Source organism: Camelus bactrianus, chromosome 18 (genome assembly GCF_048773025.1).
Source record: "Camelus bactrianus isolate YW-2024 breed Bactrian camel chromosome 18, ASM4877302v1, whole genome shotgun sequence".
Taxonomy (NCBI): domain Eukaryota; kingdom Metazoa; phylum Chordata; class Mammalia; order Artiodactyla; family Camelidae; genus Camelus; species Camelus bactrianus.
The window spans coordinates 34,816,013-34,841,771 of NC_133556.1; the positions used below are offsets into that span (position 1 = coordinate 34,816,013).

General features: G+C 51.4%; 1 protein-coding gene across 5 annotated transcripts in view; it reads left to right on the top strand.

The window, feature by feature from the left end:
* Positions 1-25,759, top strand: part of SNX29 (sorting nexin 29) — a 587,226-nt gene that overhangs the window by 184,375 nt on the left and 377,092 nt on the right. The gene's annotated exons all lie outside the window — the stretch shown is intronic.

The window sequence follows — 25,759 nt, forward strand, 5'->3', positions numbered from 1 at the left end:
TTGTTGTTTTAATTATTTTTAAAATTGAATTGTAGTTGTTTACCAGTCTATTAATGTCAGGTATGTAACATAGTGATTCAAAATTTTTATAGATTATACTTCATATAAAGTTATTCTAATGTACTGGCTGTATTCCCTGTACTGCACTATATCTCTTTGTAGTTTATTTTACACAGAAGTGTGTACCTCTTACCCTCCCCCCATCTTGTCCCTCCCCCTTCTCTCTCCCCGCTGATAACCACAAGTTTGTTGTCTATATCTGTTTTGTCTTTTTTGGGGGGGTTAGTTAGGTTTCATATTTTTAATGGAGGTGCTGGGGATTGAACCCAGGACCTTGTGCATGCTGAGCACACACTCTACCACTGAGCTACACACTCTCCTCCTGTTCTTTATGTCTGAGTCTGTTTCTGTTTTGTTATATTCATTTGTTTGTTTTATTGTTAAGCTTCCACCATATAAGTGATAACATACAGTATTTGCCTTTCTCCATCTGATTTATTTCACTAAGCAAATACCCTGTACGTCCCTCCATGTTGTTGCAAGTGGCAAAATTTCATTATTTTTTATGGTTGAGTTGTATTCCGTTATATATACACACCGCATCTTTGTTCATGCATCTGCTGATGGACACTTAGGTTGCGTTTTCTTTAATTATGAAAGTAATTAACCACGGAAACCTCGGTGGTCTTAGCAAAATGGGTGACTTTGTCACTGATAGAGGTCACAGGCACCTTTAACAACGGTGATACAAAAAAAATCTCATAATGTCATTTATGCTGGAAAATACAGTAGTTTTTTAATGTGTTAATAAAGAATCCTATGTATTACTCTGACTTTTATTTTGTACATTTTGATCATTATGTTTCAATCTAATCAGTTTCCTTTGTAATCTTGGGTGTTTTATGTATTTTAGTTTTGTTTTTTTTTTTAATGGCGGTAGTGGGCATCAAACCCAGAACCTCATACATGCTAAGCACACACTCTACCACTGAATCATATGCACCCCATTATTTTATGTATTTTGAAACTGTTTCTGAGAGGAGGCCCATGGCTTCACAGACTGCAGAATGGGTTCACGGTACAAAAAAGCTGACCCCGCTCCACCCCAACCCCAGCCCCGGCATCTGTAAGGACCCTTCCTAGAAGGTGCACAGAGTTTCCTACTCATGTGGCCAACATCAGTTCCAAGGCCTCCCCTGGCTGCTAAGGAGGCAATGTATCCTGGCCCCTCCTCAAAAAAAAGTTAGGGTTTTCATGGCTGCAGAAGGAAGAGTGGAGGTTGGGGGCAGCCAGTGTTCTAATTCAAGGGTGAGGAAGGAGATGGGTGGGCGCTGTGAGGCTGGGGTGTTGGCACTGACTGGTCTCACTGTGTGTAATGAAAGCGTGTGGTTTATGGCGGTGCTTCTCAGCCTCGGGCTCAGCTGAGCAGAAGTTTAAGGATCCCCAGCACGTGGGGTACACGGGCCGGAAGAGCACTCAGCTCGCTGGGTTTCAGTTACTTACTCCCCACAGTACCGTTACCGTTACTGACCCTGACTTTTTTTTCCTAAATGGGTGCACTTAAAAAACCTGAATGCCTTCATTTAGAAAGGGAACTTTATATGATTACTGTAACTGGAGAGCCACTGTTAGTTGGCTTAAATAACAGGTAACTGTGAAAATAAAGACGGTGTGAAGGAAAAAGTTTTATTGTCAGCCTGGATGTTGCTGCCTGTCCCAGCATTAGAAAGGTGTTGAGAGCTCAGTGCTAAACCCAGGTGTTTTTCCTGAGCAACCAGCAGGATTGGAGAAGGGCAGGGCTCCTCTCCTCTGGCTCACTGCTATTTAATGCCTCATCTTCCCAGCATCTACAGCGCTGCCTCCTTGTGTGTCGGTCACACCCTGACGCAGCGGGATGAGGCTTTACTCTGGCTCCCAGGTGCGTCTACTCTAAAGAACACCAGCTTTTACCTTATTTAAGTTTGTTTTGAAAAGGACGTTGACCCCAAGATTGAGGACGTGAAGGCCAGCTTTCACAGGTGCCTTGTCCTGGGCATCATTTGTAGGGATGCAGGCATCTCCCTGTCCCTCCCCTCCACCCCACCCCTAGCCCCCCCCCCCCCCCGCCCCGGTACCCAGCCACCCAGTGTTGTGCGTCCAGGTAGGTTTCCTGCACCCTGGCATGAGGTCCCCCCATCTCATGTAGCCACGATTTGCTTTGTCAGCTGCTCTTTGGGGCGGACAGAGATCATGGTCTGTGGGGCTCCCTCAGCCACTTTGACTTTTGGGAAGGTGCTGGCCCTGCCCGTGTGTTTTCACTAAGGACATTCCTCCAGACACACCGAGTTTTGTTGGTAACAGGGCTTTAGGCTGTTTTTCTTGTCTTTACTCATATACTGTTCTAAAAATGTAAATCTGATTTTATCATTTTTAGTATCTTGGGCAAGTGGAGACATATCCAGAGCTTACAACTTGCATCTCTGAAGAAAAATGTCACTGCAAAGTCCACATTTTGACCCTTGTTACTCTGTAGTAATGTGGTTTGTGGAGGATGAGTGTGTGTGTGTGTGTGTGTGTGTGTGTGTGTGTGTGTGTAATGGGGGGGTGCCATTTTCTGAGGTGGCTGTAAATTTCAGGGAATCTTCAGGGAACAGCACTGTTGCCTGCCCTGTGGATGTTCCAGACAAGACATTGGAATACTTAGAAGTTTTCAGTGGTGGGTGGTTTTGACTTGTACCCTCCCCATCTTGCCCCTATCTCTTGTGTCACAGCAAAAAAATTAAAAGAGGGGGAGAGTGCGTGGGTATCCGGGGTGTATTGCTTTGCTAGCGTGGCTGTAACAAAATACCACAGACCGGTGGCTTAAACAACAGAAATTGATTAAATTCGTAGTTCCAGAGGCTGGAAGTCCCCCAAGAGCAAGGTCTTGGTTTCTGGTGAGGCCTCTTTCCTTGGCTTGATGGCCTTCTCTCTGTGAGCACGCATCGCTGGTGACTCTTCCTCTTATAAGAACGCTTTAATTGCCTCTTTAAAGGCCCTACCTCCAAATATAGTCAAAATATTATGAGCTTTGGAGGCATGCAGTTCACTCCGTGACACGGGGTGTCCCAGAAGTGGTGTCCCAAGAGCTGTCCGACTTCAGGTTGAGGATTGCATCCCAGCACGTGAGCACCCAGGAGTCCACTCCAGAGGGGTGCTCGGCTCTCACAAACCCTGGAAGAGGCTGGCAGAGGAACCCCAGCCCTGTTCCCCGAAGTGGAGAACGTTTCCCTCATGTCCCACCAAGCGGCTTTCCAGCCTTTTAATAATGGGTGTGGGTGGCTGCCTTGGCCCTGTCATCAGGCCGGAGCTCAAGTATTCACTCCTGGGTGCTGGGTGGGTGGGGGGACTGACAAGCCCTCTGCCTGGCAGCCCATCCCGCTTGGATGTCTCCGAAATAGCGAAGATTTTGTCCCGGGCTTTTGCAGTGTATATTCTTGTTATTTAGTGCCCAGGAGAAAACGTGTGACCAGCCCCACATGACTTCTTTCTCTTTCCTGCAGGTGCTTTGGCACTTAAGAAAACACAAAAGCCTATTATGAAAAATTAATTATTTAGGGGAGTCGTAAAAACAGTTGTGAGCAAACCAAAACAGCCATAAATCTGCCTCAGAGGTGCTTTCCGTTGTTGCAGTTCTGGATGTGGGGCGTGCAGGGTTGTACCTGGTTGGAACTGCATTAGGAGGGCCTGCTTGGAAATCAGGCTGCCAGGGTTCAAGTTCTTAAACCTCCCAGTGCCTTGCTTCCTTGTCTAAACATAAGGATGAACACTCATCTCGTGTGGTTTTTGTGAAGATGAGCAGTGATGAGCTTAGAGAAGTATTTGGATCAGAGTTAAGAGTCATATAAATGTCAGCTGTTACAAAGTGCTTATTTTGTATTCAGCTTTCTTCACATTAGATCCCAGTCGTCCTTGTCTTCCTCATCCCCCTGATCATCCTCTTCAACGTGTTGACGGAAGAAAAACACATGACCTCACAGGTGTGGGTGAAGTTTTATGCAAGGATGGGCTGTTGAGGACGACAGCCCAGGAGACAGCCTTTCAGATGGCTCTGAGGAGCTGCTCCGAAGGGGTGAGGAGGGAGCCAGGACATATAGGGGTTTTTTTTCTGCTGGAAAAACACTTGTCCTTGAACATCAAAAGATTACTGCTAATCACAAAAAACAGACATCTCAAGTTAATGATTTTAGTGCTTTTTTGTGTATGGGAAGATGTAGGAATCCGAGTTCATTGAAATTTTTCCTTAGATATGCGTCTTATCTCGGGCCAGTATCCAAAGGCCCTCGAGCCCATCCTGGGTCCTCAGGGCGCCCAGAGCAGGCGGCTGCAGTGGCTGAGGGCCTGATCCTTGCAGACTGGAGTGGCGGCTGCATTCTCTGTTTACTGGGACGGCTGCATAGTGTCCCACGCTTGATTTACTTACAGTTTACTAGGTTATTGGGGGCGGGGTGGGTCACCAGCCAGGCTTCCCCCAACTCCAGTGACTTTCTTCCTTCATTGTAAGGAAGAGTTGAGAAGTGCTGTTAGTAAGTGCGTTCTAAGACTCTTGGCTATTATTATTTTGTTCTGCTTAAGTACTCCTTTGTGGTAAACGTCTGGTTGTGGGACGGGGGCCAAGGTTAGGCTGTGTTTATGGGCTAGATCTAAATCACCGTTTTGTGTTCTGAGTTAGTGTGTTGCCAGGGGTGTGGCAGCTGCCAGTGTCTGTGCCCTCCACCAACTTGAGGTCCTAACACGTTAACGCATTTTGCTACGTTAAGGCCCTGAAAATGGCTCCTTGGGGTTGGGTGGCCTTGCGTCCCCTCTGGGGCAGCCCTTCTTCATGCTTTTAACATTTGTGTCCCCAGTGTGAGTTGTTGGCTGACATCCTCTAGTTTCAGGGCCCCTGTGGGGTGTTCTGCCTGACTTGGGGAGGCAAAGGAGAATGGGAGGGATACGACTCCAGCAGTTGCTCTTGGAGCTGTGTGGCTCAGGAAAGAGGTCAAAGGAGGGGCCACCATGGTCTCAGGGTGTGAAAGTACGCCCTAGTTGGGACAGGAGGGAAGGGGGCAGGGCGCAGCCTTTAAAAGAATGACACATCAGTCAGCACCAAGATGGCGAAAGATTCAACTTCCAGTAGATCTTGAAGCCCAGGATGGTGGGAGATTTGACTTCCAGTAGACCTCGGGCTTCATCGTGTGCTCACTGTAAGATATTAACGTGGTGCTCCCTCAAAAGCAGGGTTGACTCAGATGTCCACACTCTCTCAAGCTGCTGACAGTCCCTAGTTGGTGTCCTGAGTACGGTGCACTGACACCCCTAATTCAGAGACATGCTGAGGGCTATGGAGAGAGCAGAGACGGGGAGGTTTTGGGGGGTGGGTGGTCCGTAACACGGAGCCAGCATCCTGGGGTCAAGCCCCAGCTCCAGGACTTCCCAGCTAGGTTTCTCTTTCTCTTTTTTCCAGACTCTCTAAGGCACTGTATCCTCATTTGTAAAATGAAGACACTTACACTGGCTTCTCAGAGCTGTTCTGAGGGTTTAATGCCTGACATGCGAAGGCACAAAACCCAAGCGCTGCCCCAGGCGGCGTCCTGGGTTGGAGCCTTCCCACGTGCCGAGAAGCTTCCGCAGGTGATGAGCGTTGCTGTGGCAGTTCTTCAGAGTCCAGTCATCGCCTGGGGGGCTGACGGCCAGGCGGAGGACCGGGGACAGTGAGAGGGTCAGTGCGATGTCCAGTGTCCACCTCGCCATACGTGGGTGTCAGGCAGTGGCGTCACTCCAGGGAGGCCATTTCTTCCTGAAATCATTCCCGGAGACCCTCTGTGGGGATAGTTTCAAGCCCGTGCAGTAGCCGCAAGGGCCCATGCTCTCAACCGTAGTCAGAGCCAAAACCCCTAGAACTGTGGAGACTGGTCTCACGTTCCTCTCCTGGTTCTTTCCAGACAACCTCTGGCAGCTGGCCAATGTCAGATCCATCCGTCAGTTCAGGCCCATCTCTGGGGCAATTCCAGATGATCCTTCAAGGGGTGCCTGGCAAAGATGAGTATTTTGGACGTCTCCTCACTTCCCTGCTGTGAACTGGGCTTTCTCTATATTATCACTTGATTTTCACAGCATCTCTGCAAAGTGGGAGTGTTGGCCTCGCCTTGTAGTTGGAGAAACGGAGGCGAGAGAGGTGGGGTGAAGGTCCTACTGCGAAGTCGTGGGGGAGCCGGCATTCACATCCCTCCCCCGCTCCTTGCTGTTCCTGGAAACCCACTGCTTCTGGAATGCTTGGCCCTCAGAGGAAAGCATTCAGGTCTGTTGAAATGACCCTGGTCCAGAGGCTTTCCTTCCCTGAAAGAGTTGCTTCCATCACCCTCTTCTTATATGACGCCAGGTTTCTGAAGCCCCCATGGCCTGAGTGCACTATTTCTCCTTCCCCCGCTGGAACGTGAGCGCCCCGAGGGCAGGCGCCTTGCCTGCTTGCTCACTGTGTATCCCGGTGCCTGAAATCTGCCTGCCGTGGACTTGCTGCTCAAGACACTTTAGCTGAAGGAATGAATGAACAAACGTACGAACAAGTGTTTACTCTCGTTCTAACACACATGACAAATATAAAAGGGCTCTCCGAGGATTTGAAAGTAAGTTCCCCGAGGGCTGGTGCAGGTCTGTTTTCATCGCCGATGCATCTCTAGCTTGGTCTGCAGTAAAATCCCCGAACTGTGAGCTGCCCTTGGAGCGAATGAATGACTGAATTTTCACCCTTTCCCCTATTGCTGGAGGGAGGGGGCAGCTGGTAGAAGGAACACGAGATGGGGAAGATCGGGAACACTTGGTTCTCATTCACGCCCCGGGAGTGGAGGGTCCCTTGACCTCTCTGGGCCTCAGTTGCCCCGATTGTAGGGTGGAGGAGACCACGCTCAAGGATTCCTTGTGCTTCTAGCCATCTGTTCTGGGAAGAGAGTCCCGGTGCTCACGTTCCCCTCTGCAGCCATTACAGAGCCAAGTAAGCTGTCGACGTCTGGGTGCTTCTAGCGTGGCGCCTGGCTTGTTAGCTGTTCTGGTGTCGGAGGCAGGCGTCTTCACTCCCCGCTTGCTGACTGTCTCCTTTGCAAATGCGTTAACTGTTGAGTTGACTTTGAGTGACCTTTGGCTGTGGGAGTTAGTATCCGTACACATCCGGGCTCTGACATTTGGCTCATAGCTTCTGCTCCTCTGGGCCAGGTGTTGGTCCATGTAGGAAGCAGGCCGGGTTGGCGAGAGGCAGGATGGTACTTGCGCGAGTGCCCGGACTCCTGGGGACTGCTTTGAAAAGACGTCTTACAGAATGTGTAAAGGTGAATCAGCCTTCTTTGTGAAAGGCGGTTGTCACCTTCAGCTTTTAGTTCGGTGTGGCCCGATGCCTTACATCTCCCTGCCAGGCCTCCATCATCAGCGCCGCTAGATTAGACGTGTAAATCCTTTCTGTCCTTTCTGCATCCTTTATTTTTGTATGGCCCTGGTGTGGGCGGTCATGGATGAATTGGGTGGTGAAGGCAGCCTTTTTGGGGTGGAAGGAACATCGGAGTCAGGCAGACCACCGTGCCGCTGTTCAAGAGCTGTTCGATTGGACAAATGCCTTAATTTCTCTGAACTCAGTTTCCTATTTCCTTTTTGTGGAACTCCATACCACGAAGTGGAGGTAATGTTACCTGCTTGCAGGACTCCTCGTTGGTCTGTGAAGCGTCTAGCACAGAGCCTAGAGTATGTTGTCTGGATGCTTCACTGGAGGCCCGGAGATGGTTTCAGAGATTTCAGAAGCCTCTTGCAATTGTGTGCAAAATTACGTGTATTTGTGCTCATGTGGGGACTCTCCTGGGGAGAAAGTCCTTTGCTTTCGGAGGATTGCAGACCTTAGGAGTAGGGAGCACTCAGGTGCTCAGCTAGTGGGAACTGCACCTGGCATCTGCCGCAGCCCTGGTCTTTGCTCTCACTGCTGCTGTTCTGCTGTCTGACGATCCTCCCAGGTGGGCTGGCTGTGTTCTCAGCCACCTCCCTCCACTGACTAGCAGTGGGAAGTTACTTAACCTGTCCAAGCCTCCGTGTTCTCATCTCTGTAAAAATGGGGCTACAAATAGTACCCATCTGATAGGGTCATGAGGATTAAATGAATTAATACACACAAAAATACTCAAGATAGTTTATGTAAATTTCTTACATCAACAAATAGTTTATGTAAGAAAAATGGAAAAAACATACGCAGAAGAGTGCAAGGCATATTAAATGCTCGCTGACTGGTAAGTGCTGTTTTAGGGCACGTTGCTGGCTGGTCATCCTGGAAACAGTACCTGGGCCTGCCTGTGAACTGCAAATGGACAGACCCGATTTCCCGTTTTTCTGAAACAAGCCCTCCTGCAGAGGCCCCTCAAGGTGCCTTCACATGGCACCTCCTTAATCTTCCCTCTGCTTTAAAGGAGATGAATCTCTATGCTCTGGCTGTGAGGTTGGTGGCCTCAAGAATGGAAGATGGTGATCACGTGGGACAGTGGTTCTCGGCTTGGGGCGATGCCAGCCCCCAGAGGACATTTGGCAATGTCTGGGGACATTTTTGGCTGTCACAGCCGGTGTGGGGATGCTCCCAAACCTCATACAGTGTGCAGGCCAGGCTCCATAGCAGAAATTTATCCAGCCTCAGACGTCACTGCCAACAAGGAGAAACCCTGAATAGGAGAAGGAGGCACTGGAGCTATTTTCCAGGAACCACATTTTATTTTAGACAGTTTTTTTAAACACCTGCCTCCTGCATCGTTCAGGGAATGAAACTTAGGATAAAAAAGAATCTGAACGAAATGGCAGATCCCAGAAGGCACTTGTTCTTGTGTGTGTATTTGGGAGCTGTATGGTTCCATCAGCCTTGCGGTGAAGATCATCTGGGGTGGGGGGAGCTATGGGGTGCATAAGGGCAAACACCTGTCCAGTGTACCAGAATAAATGATCCCATCCTGATAACTGCAGAGACGGTCACATTCAGCATGTGTAGCTCACTGGTGCTCTTTTACTGGAACTTACTGAAAATCCCTTCAGTTGATATTTATTGTTATTCATGTCAGCTTATATCCTTTTGCTTCCTCTTTAGAAAATGAGTTTATATTCTTGAATTAATCTCTCTGTTTGAATATATGATTATTCGGGAGCTGGAAGTTGCAGGAAAGTGGCTCAGCCTTTCTCCCTGCTGGTTGGGGGAAGAGCAGCCGTGGAGCCAGCAGGGGGCGCTCTGGCCCTGTCTCTACCCACCTCTCCCCTGCTTTCCTCCTGCAGCTGCGGGCTGTTGCTGCCTCAGTCTTTGATGTCCAGCGCTGATGCCCCATTTTAACTGCAAGGTGGTGGTGGGAGCAGTGGTCTTTCCTAGCTGAAAACATCATGCACACACAGAACATTCTATTCGCCATTAGCACAACTTTTGTTGTACGTTGCCGATGACTTTCTGAAGGGGAGGTGCAGGTGCCTGGTCCTGTTTTGAAACAGAATATACGGCTAATTAGGAAATATTTCTCATTTGTCGTTGCTTTTAATGAGATATAACTGATTATCCATGGATATTTATTCAGCACTGGAATCCTAATCATTGCCTTCTTTTTCCTCTTTTTGAGGGGTGGAAAGTGGTAGGTGGTGGAGAGAGTAAAGCCCAGATAATCAGCTGGATTGTTTCCTTTTGATTTCTCCCCACTTTTGATCTTGAGCGAGGGCAGAGAGGGCAAGAGGGACATCCTTGGTTGTCAATAGGCCTCGTGAAGCAGGTCCTTTTTCCTCCTGGCTGTTATTGTTGGAAGGGATTCTCAGTGCTAGTGAGGAGGTCTGGCTCGTCGCCTGGCAACGCAGTTCCAAACATTGGGCGGCTCGAAGAGCGATGAAGTGATGATTCACAGGGAGATGCAGGGCCTGCCAGCCGCCCGCTGCGGGGCTGAGGGTTTGGTGGTGCAGTTTGAGGAGGAGATGGTGGGGCAGCAGGCATTCCATCGGTGGTGTCCTGGGCCCACTGCCCCCGAACCACAAGGAGTGGACCCAGTTGATGCAGCCAACACAAAGCCTCAAGGGGGGCACATTTATTTACAGGGGGACCTTCCCACTGAATGTTATCTACTAGGCCTTCAGTGACCGACTTGGTCCCTGGAACGTTCCAGGTGGAACTGAGACATGCCTCATTTCTTCACTGGTCTGGTTATTCAGCCCACAAACATTTACTGAGCACCTGTCAGGTGCCGGGCACTGTTCTGGTGCTGGGAGTCAAGGGGAAGGAGACCTGACTCTGCCTCTCAGGAGCTCTGTGCCTGAGTTTCAGCATCATTAAGATGCAGGTTGTAAGAGAAGCAGCATCAGAGCCATTGTGGGGACTAAATGAGTTAATGCAGATAAAGTGCTTCGGCCAGTGCTTTCCATACCTGGTAGATGCGAGCTCTTCCTGCGGAAACCCTGCTCGCGGGAGTGTAAAATCTAGGGGAAATCACGAAAGTACAGAAGCAAAGAGCGGTTGAATCGGGGAGAAGGAAGGCAGTTGGGTCCCATGGGAGTGGTTTTTTTTTTTTTTTTTTTTGTATATACTTTTTTAATTGAAGTCTCGTCAGTTTATAATGTGTCAATTTCTGGTGTACAGCACAGTGTCCCAGTCATACACGAACATACATGTATTCCTTTTCATATTCTTTTTCATTATAGGTTACTACAAGATGTTGAATGTAGTTCCCTGTGCTATACAGTATGAACCTGTTTATCTATTTTATGATGGGTTCTTTGTTACTGTGGGCACTGAGTCACTTCCACAGTGACCTTCCCCCTCCTTCACCCTGAGTGAGTTCCCCCTGAAGCAGAAAATCCTAATCTGGGTCTCAGATGGGTGGTCCAGCTCAGCCCCTCACCTGGAACCGCAGAGGCCTCGAACCCACAGCTGGGGCCGACTGTCACTAACGTAGACGTTGGTTTCCTCGCTGCCCAAGCCTTGGGGGGGGGAACTGGTGAGAGTCAAGGGGGTGAGTGTAACAAGGATGGGGCTTCCCTGAGAAGAGAGCAACTAAAGAGGCACAAGGGTGGGTGCCGGGGAGTTAAGAGAGCCTTGAAGAGGAGGGGAGGGCACTCCACGGCGAGGGGCGGCCGTGTGCAGAGGCCCCAAGACAGGGTGACTCTGCAGGACACCCAGCCGGTCTGAGGGGCACTGCCCCCAACCAAGAAGCACTCGAGGATGCTATTGGCAGCATCTTGGGTGGACCTGGCGATGATCATACTAAGTGAATTAAGTCAGACAGAGAATGACAAATACCATGTGATATCACTTATTTGTGGAATCTAAAAAGTGACACAAATGAACTTATTTATAAAACAGGAACAGACTCACAGACAGAAAACAAACTTACGGATACCAAAGGGGAAAGGGGCAGGGAGGGATAAATTGGGAGTTTGGGATCAACATACACACTACGTATATAAAATAAACAAGGTCCTACTGTGTAGCACAGGGAACTATATTCAGTATCTTGTAGTAACCTACAATGAAAAAGAATCTGAAAAAGTATGTATATGTGTAACTGAAACACTGTGCTGCACACCAGAAACTAACAACACTGTAAATCAACTACACTTCAATTAAAAAAAAGAAGCTCGAGGAGGAGATGGGGGGTCCCCTTGGTGCTCCCCAGCACCCCTGGGAGAGGGGCTGCTGGACCCCCACCTACAGAGGTGAAGGGACTGGCCCAGGGCGGCTGTGTTCAGCCTCACCAGGAGCCCCTGCCCAGCCTGCCCACCACGGCGCTTCCACGAGCCTCTCTTTGAGGGCAGCTGCCTGCTTTAGGGGGTGTCGCTGCCCTTGTGAGGCTCTCCCCCAGCTGCTCCCCAGCTCTTGGTTCTTTTCTGGGCTACATGTGCTTTTTATTTTCCTCCTTTTTTGAGTTTGGTTCTTCCCGTCGAGGGCTGTTGCATTCCTACTGACCCCCTTAACAGCCCTGACTCCTAATTTGTTTACAGGTGTTGGAGTGAGGATGACTTCTGGCTTTCACGTTCTCTCTCCTCTCTCTCTGCTGGGCCTGGGAGCAGCTTATGTAACGCTTGATGCAGTTCAGAGCCGACGCAAAACAGGCTTCTTGCTCAGAGGATGAGGCACCAGTCACACTTGTCTGAAGTGTCAGCTTTGTTTGAAATGTGCTACCCGAAGAGCCTGCGCTGCTGGGCTTGTGAGTGGCAAGAAGGGGTGCATTTACTAGGCGTGAGTTGGGTGTGGGGGTGGCCTGGCCCCGCATCGGTGGGCCTGGGTGGGTCACCCCATGCCAAGTCCTGAAAGGGGAGGGGGCAGCGAGCGCACCCCAGCTCCCGCATCCTGACAGACAGCTCGCATCCTGGCCCTGCCCTCTGCTTTGCTCATTAATTCCCCTCCCTGGACCCTTTTCCTATTTCTGAGAAGAGATGATCACACCCACCTGGGAAGCTCCTCAGGAAACGGGAGGGGGCGCTGGTGTGTCCCTTGTGGCTGAATTCTAACTTTTCCTCCTCCCTCTTCTTCAACTCCTCTTCCTTCTCCCCCCCTCCTGCACTGGGATCCTAAATATTAATTTTAAAAATTACTATTAACGTTTTTGCTTTGTATACGAATACATTTACTTGGGGAGGAAAACCTCAGCTGATAAAGTAAAGCGTCTTCCTTCCTTTCTTGTCCAGCCCCCCAGCTCCCCCAGCACAACTCTGACCTTTGTGGTCCAGCATCCGGAAGAGCAAGGCTGCCAGACTGAGCGGGGTTCGGACAGACAGAGCTGGCACTTGCCTTTCACATCCCCGCGCCCTTTGCTAGGAGGTCACGATGTTTCGGAGGCTCTGAGCGACTGCAGGTCTCTGCACACGCTGTCAGGGTCACGCTGCCCTGACCCCAGTCTGAGCAGGTCCTTCCGCCTGGGGCGCCCTCCTGCTCCCCGCTTTTGGCCTGGGCAGTGCTTATTCACCCCTTAAGACAGCTTAGGTGCCACCTTTTCTAGACAGACTGGCAGATGCAGGTGAAAATGGTAGCTTTGTTATCGGTAAAGCTGGCTGGAAAACAACTTCAAGGCCATAGGCAAGCGGGCATGCAGAAGTGCCACCCCTGAGTTCTCTAGTGAGGTGGGACCCCACACTGGCAGCTCCCAAGCCTACGTGGTGGGTGAGCGGTGGCTGGGCCCTGAGAGAGAACCCACAGGGGCTGAGGTGAGCTTGCCCACTTCCTCCTCCCAGGCTCCTCCCCTCCTGGGAGCGGCGAGCGAGGTGCAGGGAGATGGGGGGGATACGGGGAACGGGGGGCATTTGTTCCACCTGGAAATGGAGCCAGGGACTCGGCGGTTCCCCTCCAGCCCAGAGCTCCTCGCTTGGGAAAAGACATTGAGACTTCAGGGTGTTTTAGGTGACTTTCCTGAGGCTGTTTTCTCTTTTGCAAAATGGAATCACTAACCAGACCCTCCCAGATTGCCGGGAACGTTTGATAAGATAAAGAGTAAAGACAGGTGCCTAAGTCAGCTAGGTGAGCACTGCGAGTTCAGTCCTTGTCATTGAGAGCTTGGTTTCACCTGTCATCCCGCCCTCTCCCTGACCTTTCTCCAAACCCACGTCTCCTCCTCCCCACTCTGGACCATGCGCAGCTGTTGCATGAAGTGCGTATCTGGTAGGGAGCTGGGCTCAGTTAAGGACCAGCGAGTTGAAGCTGCTTGGCTCGTGGGGCACTAGGTGACAGCCCGTGGCTCTGTATGTAGTGGCCCCTGATGGGCTCCTCCTGTGTGCAGGTGTTTGGGGAGGAGTCAGTTGAGGAGGGGGAGGGAAGCCTCGGCCTAGAGGGTTTTGACCTCTTCCCCTCCCATCACGTCCACGCTCTCCAGCTGAGTTTTCTGACTTGCTTAGCCAAGAATTCAGGACTCAGTGCCAACAAGGAGGCCCCAGGGAATGGAGCAGTTGCAGCCCGTCCTAGGGCGGCTTTCCATGGCTTCTGGGTTCCCTCCACAGCGTTCTGCTGGCCTTGGCTCCCAGTATGGGGGTTGTCCTGCCAGGCTCAGAAGGAAGCCAGTTCTTCCGGGCTGCCCCCCATCTTGTCTCGACTTCCAGCAGTTTTCGGGAGAAGCTAGACCACTTTTGATTCAGGGACTGCTCCCCAGTGGGCTTTCCTGGGGGAGAGAGCAGAGTGTGCAAGTGTGCCTGTGCGCCCCCTTCAGGCCACCTCTCTGTGACTTAATACCCTGGCGCCTGGCTGGTTCCAACGCAGAGCTTGACCCGTGGCCTCTCCAAACACAGCTGTTCCATCATGAACAGTGAATGCCAGACACAAGGAACTTGGTGTGAGTGATAAGCATGTACCTAATGTGCACTGTGGGCCAAGCACCATTCTAAGCCCGTTTCATTTATTCCCTCGTTTAACCTTACACCGGCTCCACGAGGCGGGTCTGTTATCATCCCTATCTTGTTGATGAGTAAAAGCTGAGGCTTGGCAGTTAAGGAGCTTGTCCAGCATCACGTGGGGAGCATTTGACGGGAACACGTGGGACCTCCTTGCCCCCGCTCCCAAGCCCGGTGGTGCCCTGCTGCTCCGGCTGCTCAGTATTCCTGCAGGCGTCCGTCCAGCAAGTACTTACTGGGGACCTGCTGTGTGCCAGGTACCCGCTGGGGCTCTCGGGCAGGAGTCTCAGCCTTGGTACCCTTGCCTTTGGGTTGGATTATGCTCCATTGTGGGCCCATCCTGTGCACTATACGATGTTTACCAGCATCCCTGGGCTCCCACCTGGTACCAGTAGCGCCTACCCCAGGTGTGACGACCAGAAGTGTCTCTGACTTTGCCAAATGTTCCTAGAGGGGAAATCCCCCACTCAGGTGGAAACCACTGTTCCAGCAGGAAACGTGGAGCTTGTGTTCGAGTCGGGAGCGTGGAGGCCACAAACATAGATATAAATATCAAGTGCAGCTCTGTCTGAAGCAAAACGAAGCTGAACAAGAATGTGGACGGAGAGTGGCTGCCAGGTCCTGCTGTCTGTGAAGGCCCATCTGATAAGGCGACTTTTGAGTATTGGCCTGAGTGGAGTGAGGATGGGTGTTCCTAGCAGAGGGGACAGCTGGTGCAAAGGCCCTGGGGTAGGAGGGGGCTGGGTGTAGCTTAAGCAGAATGAGCCTCAGACAGTAGGAGATGAAGGTAGGGCAGGTGGGGTGGCTTTAGCTTTTACTCTGAGTGAGATGGGAAACCAGGGGGGACTTGAGAGCAGAGGAGGGGCTCACTCTGACCTGTGTTCAGTGGTGGAGAGTTGTCCATGGGGGGACTGGAGGGCCAGAGAGACAACGAGGAGCAGCTGGTCCAGGCAGCAGATGCCAGCCTCTTGGAGGACGGCCCGGGACTCTGAGTAAGAGGATGACCTGTGGGGCTTTTTCCAAAGTCAGATGATCAGTGCAGTACACGTCCGTGGTTCAGGGACCTAGCCCTGTTCCTCCCAGGATTAAGAGTGAACCTCAATCTTTTAGCTATTACTTCTGCACCTCGATACTTTGCTTTAACCACCATCTCTTGAATGAGCACATTTTAGGAAGTATCAGTCAGCTTCCTGCTAGAATCCGGGGGGATTCTGCTTCCTGATTTGAGCCCTTTCTGGGATGAAGGAGGCAACCTGTTTTGTTCTCTTTGCTCAAGGCTCTGCTATTTTTTTCTCACCCAAATTGAGATGTCCTAAGGTGTCTTTTTGCCTGACGTTGCCTTTCAGAACGTTTGGTTTCTCTCCCATTGTGTTCTTCCCTCTAATGAACAGTTGACCCCTAGTTAATTCTAATCATTCTATATTGGCAACTTTAGTTAGTCACAGCTGTCCCTTGATGTCTTTTTAATGCATCCTTGTTTCCGTCTCTCATCTCTCCATGGTGTTCTTGTAATCATTAATTTATTCATTCATTCCTAGAGGCTTAACTTTGTGATTAGAGCCTTTCTAACATTCACTGGTAAAAAAAGATGAAATATACATGAAAAAAATGACCTCTACTCACATGAGTTTCCTGGAATTGGAAACAAACCCATGTCTGACTAAGCTCTTCTTCCAGAGGAAGCAGCCCCAAGTCAGAATTCATTTCCCTGAAGCTGTGGCTACTCCTTGGTCCCAGCCTGTCTGTCAGGCACCTTGTTTGAAAATCAAGGTGGTGTTTGATGCTTGTGGACACATAAATGCCAAGAGAATCTTCTCAGGGGAAACCAGACACAAACATCACCCTCACTAGAGTTCTCTGAGACCAGTGCTTTTGGAAAAGTTCTTGCCACCTGAGTTGCCTGGCCGTGTGGCTTCACCTGGGATTGCTCCAGGATTAACTTTGGGTTCGGACATCATTTTCTTGCACTGTATTCGGCATATTCTTTGTAACACATGGAATAGTTGATATACCGATCACGGTGGAAATCTGTTACCTTTTTCTGTGCAAATCTTTATTAAAAATAGTTGGTGCCCCTTGGCTTTATTGCTGTGTGTTGTAATTAGAGCCTCCTTTGCCTTCCAGAGAAGGTCCCAAAGACAGATTATGCCGAGACTTGCCCTCTGCTGCTGTGTCCATGGCTGCCAGGAACGTGGGGTTGGCCCGACTGCTGCAGGCATGTCCGGTTGGCTCTGAACTTGAACCTGTTTGTGTTTTTTTCTTTTTGGTGGGGGTGGTCAGGTATTTCAGTTTATTTTATTTACTTACTTATTATTTTTTTAAATGGAGGTACTGGGGGTGAACCCAGGGCCTCGTGCATGCTGAACAGGCACTCTACCACTGAGCTATACCTGCCCCCTGCTTGCGTTTTATCAACGTTGCTTTTTGCCTGTTCCCTGGCCAATCAATGCAGGAAGGGGATGGAAGCTCACACTGGGGGTTTCCAGGAAGTCAGCCTCAATCCTTAGAGTGTGAGAAACAGCGAACAATTTTCTTCACAGTTAGAGCCACGGTTAACCCAAATATGAAGTCAGACTGTACTAAGAATCCAATTTAAAAGAGTATTGAGGGAAAAAAAAATCCACCAACACATTTTTAATGCAGTTTGACCCTTTAGTTCTAAATTAGTTTTTCTCTCTTCTGAGTAGCTCCTATGACTTAAAGCAGCAGATGTCCATTTTCAGGTAATACATTAGCAATAGAAAACTCAGAAAGTGGCGACAGGTGCTGTCTGTGTTTCTGTGAATGCCGGTTCCCCTCCCCTCCCAGATGCACCACTGTGGTCCTGTGGCGTTCCCTAAAGTGGAGAGGTCACCCTGGAGAGGCGAGCTGGGCAGAGTGCTTTCTCTTCGTGTGGATATTAAGTTCAGGTGATTGAGCTGAGAGGTTGGGACTGAGGGCCCCTGCCGTATTTAAATGCTGGTTTGTCTGCATGGGAGGGGATGGAGTGACTGCTTTCCCGAGGGGACCTTCCATCATCCATCGTCACTGAGATGGCTCTTCCACAGGGACAGAGTGACGTTTCCGTCTGAGTCACGCGAGGGAGACGGGAGAGACACCGAGGCGAGGGCATCACAGTTTAATCTCCAGTGTTCACTGTGTCATTCCTTCACTTTCTGCATTTGCTGACATCCATGGGGTCCAAACTGGCCGTCCATGGAGGAGGGGTTTCATTTGGGCTGCGCAGTGTTGAAAACCCTTTTAGAAATTAGCTGCCAACATTTAATCATTGGGAGATTTTCATGTTAAAAACAATATCAATAAACCAATACCCTTGACCTCAGTGGAAAAATCAGAACCTCTGTGGCCCCTGGGCATTTTTGCACAGCAGCCTCCCCTGTAGCCAGATAGGAAGGCCATTACCAGTTGCTCCCAGTCCCACCTAGCTGCCCCCCAGGCCACTGAGTGTGCACTTCCTGACTTAAGCAGTTTTCTCTGTTACCAGGGGCCTTACCCGATTTTGGGGTAACTGCTACTCACCTTCCAAGCCTTTTGCGAGGATTTTCCCCTCAGGGAGCGTTTCTTGGCCCTCCTGGCCGAATCTGCCAGCTCTTTGAGGGCAGGGGCGGGATCAGGGGTCACATCTCTTCTCTCTTCTCTCATCCACCATGTGTCCTGGCACCTTGTGAGTGATTAATCATTGGTTGAGTGAACACAACAGAATCAAGGTGATTTAATAGGCGACTAGTAGGTGTTGACACATGGACTGCCCACCATATGGCAGGACTCTGCCTGCCCTGAGCCTCGTCCTTGCTCATCCTCCCCCGATCCTGCGGGAAGGTGTTCTTTTGTCCATCTTATATAAGTACGCAAAACTGCGGCCTGGGGAGATTACAGAGTTTGTTTCCACGATAGAATGAGGTACTGATAAAGCTATAAAATGACTTCAGCCATGGGTGGTTTTTTTTTTTCAAAGGCCAAGGATTGATTGACAGCCCCGGAAGGAGATGTAGTAACGTATTAGGGATTGTTAAAAAAGCACAGGAGAAAGGGAAAGGTCAGCGTTGAGCCATAGAGATTTCCTGTTGATGTGTCAGTTGCTGTTCGCAGTCCTGAAGAGGACATTTGTGCCGCCCTGGCTGAGATGGCAGACGGGTTTGGCATCGAAGGTCAGGCTCTTCCCGGACAATCCTCAAGGCATGAGAAGCCCTCCTGGTGGCAGAGGAAGTTGACTTCCTGACCTTGCCTGCCATTCTGTGAGAAGCACTGATGGAACTGAGGGAGGGGCTGGGTGAGGTTGGAGGAGAGTGGGTGCTGCCTGGCGCTTGGGGCTGGGATGTCAGTCCTGGTGCCTCTTTAAGGGAAGTGCTGTGCCAGGCCCTGGGGAAGCTTGGTGACTTCCATACAGCAGGACGACTTGACCACAGAGACCAAGGCAACAGGTGCCCCCGGAGCACCTGGATGCTGGTTCTGGTTCTACCCCTTAACCCTTTGGGTCTTGGAGGTGTTGTGCTGTCTCTTCTCTTAGGGAAGGGTCAGAGGTGTCCAGCTTGTTGGGGACCTACTATGGTCACTCTGCTGGCAGGAGCTTTGATAGCATGACTCACTCAGTTTCCCCCAGCAATGTAGTGAGATGATGGGTGATTGTATCCCTGTGCCCAAATGCCACAGCTGGGGACCAGGGAGGTTCAGTTTGTTACTCAGAGTTACACAGCTGGTGATTGTTGGAGTGAGGACTTGAACCCAGGCTCATCTCTGAAGCCTCTGCTCCGTTCCCCATGCCAAGTGGCAGCCTCACTACTGCACTGGTCCTAACTGTCTACGTATGCAGGCCCTGTGGACGCATCAGGGAGCTGCCGCCGCCACCTGGAGCACAGAGAGGACATGGTGAGTAGGAAGCCGTCCAGCTGAGAAGCCCGGCACCAGACTTAGAAAGTTCTCGTGAAAAAGGCATGAACCTCCTTGCAGGCCCGAGGGTTAACCTCTTTAGCTTCTAATTCCTCATCTCTTTAGAGATGGGAGTGACTTCCCCTGCCTGCTCTCCTCATCAAGCAGAGTGAATGAGGACTTTGCAGACGCTTTGAAAGCAAGGACCGGGCTGCCCGTGGTAAGCTGGAGTCAGCGTCGGGCTCCGGGCTCCTAGCTGGGTGGGGAGTTTCTTAGCCTCAGCCGTGTGTCTCAAGCAACAGAAGGTGTCAGGTGACTCTCTTTCCACGCCCCTGCTCAGGGACATTTCCCGCCCCTCCCCCGCCGAAGCTCCTGAGGCAGGGTGGATGTGGGAATATTACTTGTTTAGCCAGTCCCCACCCTCATGGGGTTTAGTAGCGAGTCCTCCCTGATTGCTAACCACCATGGTGCCACCTGTGTATTCGTCTGATTAAAGACTTAATTCTCTAGCTCTCAAGGTGGAACTTGGCACAGATTTTCTTCTCTCCAGATGAGTGGATTTTACAAAGATGCCTCAGACCATAGGCTGTGAGGAACCCAGATGCAACCGGCCAGGGCCGCCTCCCGGCCTGCTGAGTCCGGTGATGAGGATGGGAGGGTGTCTCACTGAGGAGAGCATGGCTTCCAGAAGGCTGAGGTGCCAGGCTCCCGGTAAGACTAAGAGCCCAGGCTTTTGATCGCCATTACTTCACACCAGGCCCTGTGTCTAAAGCCGGCCTCTCTGGTAAGTCGGTTACATCCGCTGACTCTGAGGTCTGCAGGCCCAGGCCCCTGTACTCCAGGCCGGCGGCCTTTATTGTTTGTTTGTTTGTTTGTTTTTTTGGCAGGGCAGTGTTGGGGGGAGGTGATTAGGTTTATTTATGTATTTTTAATGGAGGTACTGGGGATTGAACCTGGGACCTTGTGCGTGCTAGACACGTGCTCTACCACTGAGCTAGGCCCTCTACTGCGGCCTTAAACCCTGTCTGCCCTTTTCCTTCCCCCAGCCCCTGTGCCTGCCACCGTCCAGCCACAGTGGCCTCCAGGCAGCTCTCAGAATTCAGGTTCTGCTTTCCACTTGGAACGCTCTCTGCCCACCGCCCCCTTGGCCCACCTGGAGGACTTTTCCTTAATCACGTCCAGTTTTCACCTGCGTCTTCCTCAGCCTTGCCCGACCACGCCCCCTTCGCCTGGTCTTCTCTTCCTGGTCTTGCCTTAACTGGCATCAGTTTGTGGTGGTTTCTTTCTGAGTTTGATTAGTGTCTGTCTCCCCCTCTGAGAGGGACCCCTGAGTCCCCGCCCGCTATGGTTTCTGTTCCCGTCACTCCCCTCCCCTCCCCTCATTTTAGGAGCAGCCTGGGGAGAGGGGCTGCGGGCTCAGGCCGAACGAACTCAGTTTTCTGCCTGGCCCTCATGGTGTGACCTTGGAGGCCCCCTCCTCCTCAAGGGGGTGCCGTGCAGGTGGGTTTGGGGCACCCCCCTTGTGCCCATTGCTTTTTCCAACACCAGGGCCCTTCCTCGCATGTTCTTTCCCGGAGGCCCGCCAGCCGTCAGTCCTAGGCATCCACGTCGCACCGTCCTTTCCCCTTCGGGCCTGTAATCTCACCGTGAGTAATTCGTGCAGCCCAGGACGTGTAGCTCTTGGCACTAAGAGCACGCAAACCTCAGGTCTGGTTGAAAAGGGAGGCCTGCTTTCTGTAGCTGAGGAAACCGGTGATGGGGGTGGTCGTTCCTCAGCCCCGCTCCCTGCTGGGCTCCGAGGACAAGGCCCCCGGCCTGGCTGCACCATCAGAAAGCAGGATGGCTCTCCCCTGCGGCTTTTTAAGTCTTGGGGATGAGGATTCAGCATGAAGGAAGGGAGCTTGTTCTCTTGGGCTGCATTTTGTCAGGCGTGAAATGCCCAGCCCAGCCGAGCGGAGGGTGACCATTCCTGCCAGGAGGAGGGTTTCAGCCTGTCTACCTGGGGCAAGGCTTTTCCTTCCTGACCGCAGCCCATGTGCGGGGGAAGGGAGCCAAAAGGAACTTGGCCTGGCCGCATGAACTTGGCTGCCCTGGGGCGAGGTGACTGTCTCCTCAGTTTCCTTTGGAGGGTTTGCTGTTGTTACTGAACCAAACTTGGGTCAACCTGCCTGCAGGCAGTAAAGCCAATCTACTGACACCAGCTTGTGGTGAAGGAAGCTGCAGCGTTTACTGCAGGGGGTCGAGGTAGCTAGTGCTGAAAAGAGCCGAACTCCCCAGTGGCTTTCAGGGAAAGGTTTTTCAAGATGAGGGGTAAGGGCGGGACGGGGGAATTGTGAGGTGCGTGATCAGCTCGTGAACATTCTTCTGACTGGTTGGTGGTGAGGTCAGTGGGAGTCAGCATCGGCGACCTTCTGATTGCAGCCAGTCTGGAGGGCGGCATACAGTTAACTTCTTCCCCCTGCTGGGGATTTCGGTATCTGAAGCAGCGCGCAAGAGACGGATGGCTCAGAATGTTATCTGTAGCCCTTGAGGAGGGGGAACTAAAGGTCCTGACTTTAACAGCTGAACTGTTACTATTTTGTCTTGCTTCACTGTTTTCCTTTGTTTCTGCATTTTCTCGCTTCTCTGATCAAATTTATTCTTTGGATCTTGGGGGGAAGGCCTAGGAGGCTAAAGTTTTCCTGCAAACAAGAGGCAGGTGGAGGACACGTGTGTGTGGGGGTCTGTCTGGGAAGGCCCCACAGGGTTGTGCTGGGTTACACTGTGTGGAGATGCTGCCCTGGGGTGGGGGCGTGAGGGGCATGGAGGGAGGGGATCAGCCTTCCTGCTCCCACTGGTGCCTGGCGCTCTCCACTCCTTCTCTAATCCCCACAACAGCCCCAGGCTTAATATTGATTTCCCTGTTTGATGGGTGAGTAAGTGGGTTCAGAGAGGTTAATTCATTTGCCTGAGGGAAAACAGCTGGTACCTGACAGCCAAGTGCTTCAGACCTCAGCCCATCTGACCACCAAGCTGGAGTCTGTTGGCTGTGCTGCCTCCCAGGGAAGTCTTTGGATATTGAGGACCTACTGTGTGGGAGAGATCATCACACCTTATCAAGTATTTTATCTCATGTAGTCCCCAGGGCCAACCTGTGGCATAGTGTGATCCCATTGTAAGAGGGGACACTGAGGCTTGGAGAGGACAGGTGATGCTGCTCAGAGTGGGGTCTGGGCTCAGTGTGGGGGTAGTCCCAGAGAGGGTCAATGCCGTTGTTCAGTTCCAGGTGGGCCCGAGAGGGGTGCTGTGTGGAGGCGGGCAGTTAGGAATGCTTTCAGCTGCAAGTCATTGAAAACCCACTTAACAGTGGCTTTTAAAAGACAAGGCCTTATTTTCCTCCTAGAATGAGCTCCTCCTGCCTCTCTCCCTCTGTTACTTTGGAGGTGGATTCTAGGTGCCATCATGCTCATTTCAGAGGCGGAGAAGCAGATTCAGAGAGGGCAAGCGACATACCCAGGGCTGCGCAGGAGGTCAGTGGCAGATCTGGGACCAGGACCCAGCCCATCTTGGTGACACGGAGCTCATGCATGTTCTGTGTAACAGACATGAAAGCGTTGACGTGTGGAGCTGGACAGTGTAGATTTTGTGTGACTTGGTCTGGTGTGAGGGCTGCCTGTGCCCTCTCAGTAGCTGTACTTCTGATTAATTGCAGATCGTGTGTTTGAGAATTGCTCATACGTATGATACCACAGCCTGAGGGTGGAATGAGGAATGAGGCTGTGCAGCTGACATCCTAATTATTTATGCACATTTCACACGCCGTTACTCTTCCTTGCTGTCAGTTAACCCCACCGCTCTGCTGTGTGTGAGGCCAGCCTCAGCAGGTGCTGGTGCTGCTGCCTGCTGGGCAGACCCGGGGGTCTAGACAGGTCGGGGTCGTGTTTCTGCTGGTTGTGGTTGGCAGTCCAGCCAAGGGCCGCCAGCCAGCAGACAGAGCAGATGATGGGGATGCCCGATGCTCCCCGTTTGCTTGCAGGAGCCAGAGGCCAGGAAGGCTCACCTGCTCCTGATGATCTGCAGCCTCTCAGAGCTGGGAGGATGCTGGAAGGTCAGCTTGTGTAACCGCCTCATCTTAAACTCTGAACGTCTGAGACCCCAAGTGGGTATGACATGCTTAACACACCTTGCTGCCCAGCGGCTGGACCCACTGTGGACCTGGCATCCTTATCTGTTCCTTGTTGTGACATCGCATGTCTTTGCCTGTCATGCTGTTTTCTCGTCCCCTGCGTCTCCCAGCTTACCAAGTCCCTTCCCTTCTCTGGGCCTCTGTCTCCTCATTCATATACTGGGTGTAGTAAACTTTGCTTCTCGGGGATATTGTGAGAAGTCAGTGAGATTGTGTATTTCAAGTGCTTCTCGCCTTGCTGTGTGCGAAAAACAGTACGTGGCAGCCGCTGGCCATCTGAACACTGGGAACGTGTCTTGGGGCATTTTATTTTTTCATCAGAACAAATTACAAAGCAGGAACTCTGGGTGGGCAGGGGAGAAGGGGAGGCAGGAAAGAGAAACAGAACAAAAAGCTAGAATGGGCCCGAGACCGATTTAAAAAGTTATGTTTTGGAGCTCAATATAGTTCATCTTTTCTTTTAGAGATAAAAGGAAAGGGAGTGGGTAGGCAGAAAAAGATATAAAAAGCGGTACAAGTTTGGAAAACGGCGGTGTGGGTTAAGTATATATCCACAGAAGAACACTGTTTATCTCTGTGCATGTGCCCTCGTGAGCCCTCTGTTTAAATATAACCGAGTACGGGCCCCAGGGGAGTGTGTGCAAAGGCTCTTTGAGGTCTTTAGAAAAAAGATGCTATGTAAAACCAAAGAATTATTACACAGATCTCTGTATATGTGAGAGTGAGTGCGTATGGTTGCACATGTCCGCACATGCCCAGATGTGCCGTGTGTAATTATCATATTGAGTGTTTCTCTTTTTAATCTTGAAAAGGAAGTTGAAGATCAATTATCTCAGGATAATTTCCCTCCTGGAGGGCCTTTAATGGCTGAAGATGGGAAGGCTCTCACCCTTCCCTCGACGTCGCTGTCTTAATACTTTATATAGCAACCTCTGATGCCTGTACTCATTGTGTCAGCTGAGCTCTCTTTCTGTGTGTCTGTGTTTTTGTTTGGGTTCCGGGGTGATGGAGGCTGGCCCCTGCTCTGCTGATCACTTTGAAGCCAGGGATTCATGTGGTCGGATTCTGGTGCCAAGCGGGGGGGGGGGGGGGGGATGGTTTTTGCAGGCTCGCCCTGTTTTAGGTCATGGTCATGATATGTAACAATTCGTCCCTTCCCTTCCATGTGTATCCATTCCCAAGATGCATATTGGAAAAAGCTCAATTGGAGCCTGAGTCCCTGTCACTGGGACAGGAAATTATAGCTGTAAACTGGTAGTTAGCTTCTCTGGTGAAGTCTTGAACGTACTATTAAATGCACTTGACATTTCTGCCTGGCCCATCCCATGCTTAGTTCCTGGAGATGAGGGGCAGATTCCAGCAGTGGGTGTCAGGCAGTCAGTCATTCACCCATTTATTAGCTCACTTACTCATCCGGCCCCTGAATTGTTCTCCAGGTCTCATGTGTGCCTTGCCCAGGGGCTGTGTGTTCCCTGGGGCCCCTGCTCTCAGGGGGCTCTCAGGCTTGTGGGCGGGGCTTTGGTGGCGACACCTGCAGAACAGTTCCACCCCAACCAACAGCTTTTGTGGAGGTGTATTCAAGATGTGGCGGGGCTTAGGGAAAGAGAGGTCCACTGAACTCCCCTTGGCCTGTTTGGCTGAAACTTGGAACCTGCTCAGGTTAGAACACCAGGGCAGAGGATGTGGGGGCTCACAGGGTCCTGGATGCTGGCTGCCTGCCTCATTCCTGTGGCCACTCAGCCTTTGCAAGTTGCTCTCAGAGAGCCATCTTGGCCAACCAGTGTCGAGTTTACGGAGTCGATAGGGATTCTCTTTAGAGTTTGTGTTCCCTGAGGCTTTGCCCCATTGTCAGGTCGCAGGGCTCTGTGGCTCACGTGTGACATTTCAGGTGCCAGCCACTTGGCCATACTCAGAGTTCTCTCTGCGTTGAGTGGTCTTGTGCTCCGGAGAGGTTTTATTGGCTTCTCTCTTTGGCGGACTAATGCCCGGTGCCTGCATCTCCTGTGTCCCTGGCCAGGCTCCTGCAGCTGGTGACAGCAAATTGTCCTCGGCTTGGCTCTCAGCAGGAGGATCTTGGTGGAGCGATGGAGAACCGTTTGCTCTTGGGCCAGATTCTTCTGCTTCCATCCTCCTTTATCCTTGTCTGAGGCTGTGGCCCATCCCAAACTTCTGGAAGACTGTTAGAGTCAGCCATCCACCATGGGTCTCACCAGCTGCAGCTGGAAACTGGAGGCCTGTGGGGGCAGAGTCCATGGGGAGTGGCAGGCCCCTGGCTCACATGTCTGCCATGGCCCATGGGTAAGGGTGTCCCAGAAGAGGTGGTCCCAAGCTGAGATTTGGCTGTGAGTCAGGGAGGCAGCCAGGCCTTCCAGGCCCTTA